Source organism: Nymphaea colorata, chromosome 11, assembly GCF_008831285.2.
Source record: "Nymphaea colorata isolate Beijing-Zhang1983 chromosome 11, ASM883128v2, whole genome shotgun sequence".
Lineage (NCBI taxonomy): Eukaryota > Viridiplantae > Streptophyta > Magnoliopsida > Nymphaeales > Nymphaeaceae > Nymphaea > Nymphaea colorata.
Genome location: NC_045148.1, coordinates 5201143 through 5208569, shown reverse-complemented (window position 1 = coordinate 5208569; position 7427 = coordinate 5201143).

Here is a 7427-nt window from a genome sequence, read left to right as displayed (position 1 = left end):
TCTAAAATCTCTCTTTTTCTTCAAATCAATACATCTTTTTCTCTTAAGCTTTCATATATGTGTATATGTTATGGTATGTACACATGTATGCATGTCTTTCTCTGTCTTTTCATAAGAGTGCTTTTATCTCTTGTATTCTTCTTAACATTCTCCTCTCACGAACTTTCTATTTATCAACTTCATTAAGACCACAAACCAAGTAATGACTCAATGTTGGAATCATGCTTGACGGTCTACAATATCAATCCATTTTCAAAAACTTTTCCTTCATATATATGATATTTACATATTTACAAAAACAAAAATCTTAGATGTATGTTGTGGTAGGAATGACTTTAGATGAATGTTGTGGTAGGAATGTTTTACATTATTTCAATCATATAGGGTAAATGCATCCATGCATTCTCACCCACTTTATTTCACTTATGATCACAAACACCTCTCCAAAAGAACTTAAGCAAGAAGAGATGGAGCTCTAGCTAGGTGGTAATCGAATTAGAGCAAAATCTCAAACCTACTTAAAGTCTTAAGAGAACATTAAAGTAATTTCAAAATGATTTCACAAGCTTCTCAAATGATATTTACTAGTTCCACTTTTTCCTCAAAATATTTCACATTTTCAAGCAACTCTTCAGGAACCTTTTCAAAAGTTTGAAACTTCAAACCTTCAATATTTTCTATACCGCATATAGAATCAAAAAGATGTTTAAGTTAAAACGAAATGCATCAATGATAAACATAGCCCTTGGATTGATTACCCCCGGTAAAGGCGCCGGGAACGGTCGATCCTCGTACCGACGGGCGAGTCCCTTTCTTTCCTCTTTCAAAACAAAAACCTCATTTTTCTGGAGCACTCCAAAACCAACCAATATTTTGGGATGCAAACAGTCATTCATGCATATATATTTGTTTTGTTAGTTTTATTTTCAATAATGTGGTTAGTTATGTGCATTCATATAGCCTTCTTTCGTAATGCATTCATTGATTTCATAAATACACATACATTTAGGTTTCATATTAAGCAAGTTAAGGTCAGCAACTATACATTTGCAGCGATATCCCATATGTGTACTTAAGTTGATTATATGAAAAATACAGAATTCAGAATTGTAGTTTTCAAATGCATATTTTCAAACTAGCCATTTCAAACATGATTTTTATAAAACCTAGATGCATTCGTAATTGGTATCTAATCCATAGTATTAAACCATTCTCTCAATATTTTAACCAAGACCAAATATTGAGTCCACGATTTTGTACCCAACTTTGAACCTTCGATGTTATACATCTATACTCTCGTTAGACTAAAACGAAACCTTAGTCAAGTTAGACTCAAACCCTAGCCAAGTTTGAGCCAAACCATAATAAGGCTAGACGTGGGGATCTTGGAAGAATTGTATTTAAATATCAAATTTGATATTTAAATATGAGATCGGATTTGGATACAACTTGCATTAGAAGAATCAGATTATTGAATTCAGACCTAATAAGAATTGGATTCTTGATTTGAATTTCATATCAATCTTTTGGATTATATGACAATTTGAATCAATATTTGAAATGCTTATTCTGGATTTTAGAATCTAAACCCTGAAATTATAACGTTATACCTCATTTTGAATTTAGATTATGAATTTTGAATTAAAGATTCATTTATGAATTGGATCTGCCCTCAGCTTAGGATTTGAACTTCATACTCTATTAGAATAACCCTAAACCTAAACCCTATATTTGGATCAAATATTGAATGTTTGGACTATTCTTACTAAATATTTGGATATGAATTTTGAATCAAAATATTCCTAGGTCCACATCCCAAACTTAGAAACTTGATCTCGATTATATAAAGAATCTAGTTTTGCATGCATTCATATTAGACTTAGGATTTAAATCTTGCTTGGGTCTATTATGACATAGATCATGCACTATGTTATTTGATTCAAGAATTTTCAGCTTATGCTCTCCAATATTGATGATCCACTTAGAATTCTAAATACTCTTATTTAAAAAGTCAGGGCCTTCTTTGCATTTAGTTTTGATGATGATCCCACTTTGGGACCTTAAACACTTAATCTAGTCCTTGATCTGTTTAGCCCTGTTAAAGGTGGCAGTAACAGTCAGAACTCGTACCAACGAGTCGAGTCCTATCTCTCATGGGTTCCCGCAGTGAGAATATAGAGGCGAATAAATATTTTGATTATTTTTTGTTCATTCCATATAAATGGTCATGACATGTAAGATTGTGAAATTTTGCATGGTCAACATAACCTATAGATGATGTGGCACAAAAGCTCACCACATTTATCGGGACAATAGCTCGAGTTCCTCACAAGACACCCCTAAACTACTTTGAGTTGAGAAAAACTTCCTCCTACTTACAAGGAAGCTTTATGGGATCCTTTTAAGGTAATATTAGTTATGTATTGATATACAGAATTTTACATGCTACAATTGTCTTTTGTTGCTAATCTTTCTTATATTTTCATGAAAATGTTTGTTTAATCTAGTGGTTCAATCTGTGAAATTTCCATTCATAGTTAGGGAGATAGTTACTTGTGAACTTTCCAAAATTTTATGGTTGTCCAATCAACCTCTTCATTGTTGTTTTAGTTAGTCTGGGAACTAGAATATCCCAATCTCAAATTTTGATCTCATGTTTTGCTAAATTCTACATAGTTCTTATTGAGTTTTTAAAGTATTGTTACATTGTTATGTTGTTTTATGTTTATTTTTTTATCTTAACACCTTAATTTTTGTTGATTTAACTTTATATGCATTCAATGCAGCAATATTACGCCAATGATGGGAAGTTCAAGAAATGAGTATTGACTAAATATGCTAGGTTGTGGAGAAACTGGAGGCATAGTCTTAAAGTTGTATACAAGAAGTTCAATAATTTGCAGAACCGACTAAATAATCAACGTGAGAACATACCATTAGAGCAATTGAAGCCTCAGTAGAACAAACTAATCATGAATATGCCATCAAAGACATTTGTGACAACTTCTTGACACTTGATGTAGGAATCCTTGGCCAAGGTGGAAGGCCACAAGATGGGTTGGCTGTCAAATTCCCATCTCCAGACAGCTAATCTTTGGAGATTTTCTTCATTTCTTTTCTTTCAATTCACGGTTAAATCTCATGAGTTGCTTTTGTTGCTTCGTTTTTTCCTTTGATTTTCCTTATTTCCAAGTGAGTGCACTTTTTTGTCCTTATGAGGTAGAACTTAGTTGTTGTTTGCTTCAATTGAGTTAGTCTTCAACTCTACAACACTGGACCCATTAATTTGCAGTGATATTCCATGTTAAGAAGATGTACCCCCAACATACATCATCCTTTCGATGCAAAGTATCCAAGGTCTAGAGAGAGAAAAAAATGGAAATTTCATTGGGCAATATCAAATGCATCCTGATCGAAGCTGGGAGAGCAAGAAATTTTTTACTTTTTTTTTTCCTACTTCAAATAAAAGAAGAGTGCTTCCTGAAAAATGATTAGTGCAAATGAATTGCAATGGAGGTGCTCTTTTTTGTTTCGAAACTTTAGTTCAATCGATGCCATAATAATTAAATTATAAAGTCAACAGAGAAAAAGATTGTTGCTAATCAATTACCTATTCCATGGAGAAGCTAATCCATGCCAAACCCTTGCTAGGCCGGGATTTAAGATGATGAAGGTGCTCTTTTTTATTTTCCAAGTTTAGTTACTGCTGCAATTCTAATAAGTGGCTGCAGAAACTAGATTGGAACTAAAGGTGATCCCATTCTGCTCACTTGAATGTGCATTTAACTGGTTGGTTCACCATATTGTAGTCCCTTCTAGTATTTTGGAAGAAATCATGTTTTACTTTCTCCTTTTACTTAGAATGAAATTGAGGGTAAACCCTCAACAACTTAGTGACTGTGCTTGACATTGCATTTGTCATTCTCTCATAGAACTTTATCTTTTTTATATTTTATTTTTTGAGTTGGTAAAATTTTCAATAGCGTAGAGTTTTAATTAAAATTTTGTTAAAGTGATTATCAATCACAAAATCGTGTCATTCTAAACAAAAGTAATAATATAAAACAGCACATGTATGTTGTATAATGATAATAATTGTTATGTTCTATTGTTGTAGCATGTAGGTTTTTGGCTTGTAGGTTTAACTGTGTTGTATTTCTATTTATATGTGGAATGATGATGCTTCAAGTAAGATTTTATTAAAAATTTATATCATCATTATATTCGTAGTTCATGCAACTGATCTAACTATGTCATTATCCTATTAATTTCAAAATGCAGGAACTAGATGGTCATACCTTGTGGTTTTTAAGGGGAGGACGAGATGAATTTATAATAGTCAAATGCAATTTGAGCAACATGTCTAAAATGACTTATTGTTAGAGAGTTCTCATAGCTGTTAGCTTGCTTGCGGTAGTTTTGGTCATGTCGTTTTCAGGTCTATGAACTTTTATGTCGCATTTTGTATCGATGTATGCCAGTGTATGACCTTCAATAGTTAAATGTTTTAAGTCATTTTCTATTTTGATGTTTTGTAGTTTTATTCAATATTATTACCAAATGTGTTGTATTATTTGCATTTATTTTATATGATATATTTAAAAACAAGTTCATATTAGGAGCAATATTTTAAAACAAACTACATTACCAAATGGAGTGTTCTTGTTATCAAATAATGGACAGAACAGACAGGACAAACAAAATGGACCACACAGTGTACAAAGAAAACAAATGCCAGACAAAATAGAGATGATGAACAAAATAGACAAACATAAAACAAACATCAGACAGAACAAACATTGTGTTTTGTTCTTAAAATGATCAAACAATGAACATAAAACACTAATAACAGAATGGACATGATGAAGGTGTGGTGGACAGGATGTCCTACCTGTTCTGTTCAATGGGACTGTTATAAAACGGCCTCTTAAGACAGTTGTATTATCCAAAATTTAAATTTCTACTACTCCAAGTGCACGACCCATTAGGGGAACCCCAACATGTTCGGTCAGACTCTTTTAATCTTGTTATTATTTCTTATAGGTCTATTGAATTTAGTCTACAATGTATTCAAGTATGTAGAATAAAATTGAAGAAATTATTCGCAATAATTCTCAGCGATTGACCCTCCACTTAGCTTTGGTTACACACATAACTTCATAGTGTAATTAAGTAGCTGTTGCATAGTATGTTGAACGTAAAATCAAAATAGTCGTTGTTATAAATTTGATATATGACATGAATCAGTAATACAATATACCTCTCAATTGGGTACCAACGATAGTGCACTAGTCCCCCTAATTGCATTTCTCAACAATATGAATCGTTAAATGTACCATGATGTCAAGATAAGATAACGAGAAGCTCATTTTTTTTGTGACATAGTATGAGTGCAATATGTTCTTGTAATTGGTTTAACTTTGTTTTTTATAATACCTTAGAATGTATTTTTCTAAAATACATGTATAGTTCAATGAAAATAAAACTAGCTTTACGTGGCAACATTTTTCTCACAGCTAAAGGAAAAATTGATGTAATCTGTGACAACCCTAACTCTTTAGGGTCACAATTTTTGCTTTCATTTACACACTTACATGTCATGATATATTACTTACATAGTTATTAGGAACCTTTAAACCTTATAAATAAATAATATGCAGAAAATAAATATCACAGTACAATTATGTTAAACTCTTCACATAAAGGGTCCCAGTGGACTAGAAGAATGGTGCTATTTTATCGCCACAAAGTGTGCTAGATATGTATCTGCCATACATGCTTTCAAGGGTAGAAATGGCTAGCACTTGTCCTGAACACAACTCTAGCATTAAAAAAACTGCCAGACTCAAAGTGTTCACTGGCATTACACAAGCACCAGCGCTGAGTCTTAGTCCAACGGGCATTACATAAGCACCAGCGCTGAGTCTTAGTCCAACGAGTGACCGCTGTTATTGCAAAGGTTAGTGCTAGGGTCAAATAGTTCTCTACCATTATCTGTGAGGCCCATCTCTGTGCATGTATTGTTTGAGCTAAACACCATTGCTGGAATCATTGACGCTAGTTTTAGCATCAATGATAATGTTGTTTTAAAAGAATAACAATATTTTATATGTAGTCCAGAAATAATACAAGTACTGTAAATAATATAAAGACCACAACTTCTTCAATATTTGCACCACAATAGAGAGAAAGAAACAAGTGTCATATTTCACACCATTTATCCAAATCTCAATTGATCAAAATATTTCAAGTAGATGAATGTCACAGCCCAATCTCTTACAAATACATAAGAATAGGCGATCCTTGAACCACAATTCTTGGTGTTGAACTCATCAAGGAAGCAGACAAAATTAGCCTCATATTCCTGTCCGGTAGTGAAGAAGTACTTGAAGACCTTCATGTTCTGAAAATAACAAACTTCACACCATGCAATAAGTTAAAAAATAGTTATAAGAAAAATTAAGGCGAAAAATTCATGATTCTTGGAAGGAAACATTTTCGGTTTGCTAGAAAAAAGAAACAATGTTCATGGTGAATCATCAAAGACATAAATCCCATGCTGAATGTCAAAAGAATAACAGGAAAGGTTTTGCCTGCCATAGATCGGCTACAGTATTGCCAATACATTTCCTCAAAAAGCACTCCTCCTTGTTATTGTTCTAAAAAATATAAGTAAATCAAATATATAAATTTGTAAAATGGAAATAATTTATGAAAAAAACTTGTTATAAGTGGCAATGGACTTACCACATGCTTTAGTTTCTTGTGTTTTTCTCTTCGAAAACAGTTATGCAGATGCGGTGTTATTTGCAGTCAATATATAGGTCACACTTGATGGCATGCATGAGTCTTACCTCCAGACGAAGGCAATATTTCCAACTTCTCACTAAGTGGTTAGTGTGACAGTGTCTATAATAAAATATCTTAATCAAGTTACTAATATTTCATATTGGTTGGCAGTTATTGGTCACAGCATTAAATGTTATCAACTTTATTAAACGTGGCTCTGATACCATGTGAGAAAGCTCGAGAATTTGTCACTATAAAAGGAGAAAATAAGGAGAAAGTGACGTCCCAATGTGGGAGGCTGTGACTTGTCTTTCATGAGAAGCGAACACCCTAATGTTACACAAGTGAAATAGGCCATTTACAAGTAAACAAAATGTGCATTGTATGGATCAGATTTAGTCTTATTCAGGTCCAATATAATTACAAGCAAAATTTTATTTCATTTTCTAGTCAGTAAAGCGTTTTTGAATCTTTTACATTGAGTTTGCGCTAATGTCAAAGTTTCACCAATGGCTCTTCACGTTCGTGTATGCTAACCGTAATTTACTGATGCAAAGCCATGTCAATGTTTGTTAATCTTTTACTAAAGATTGACATCAATAAAAAATTTGGTTTATTACGTTTTTTTGCTGATGCTA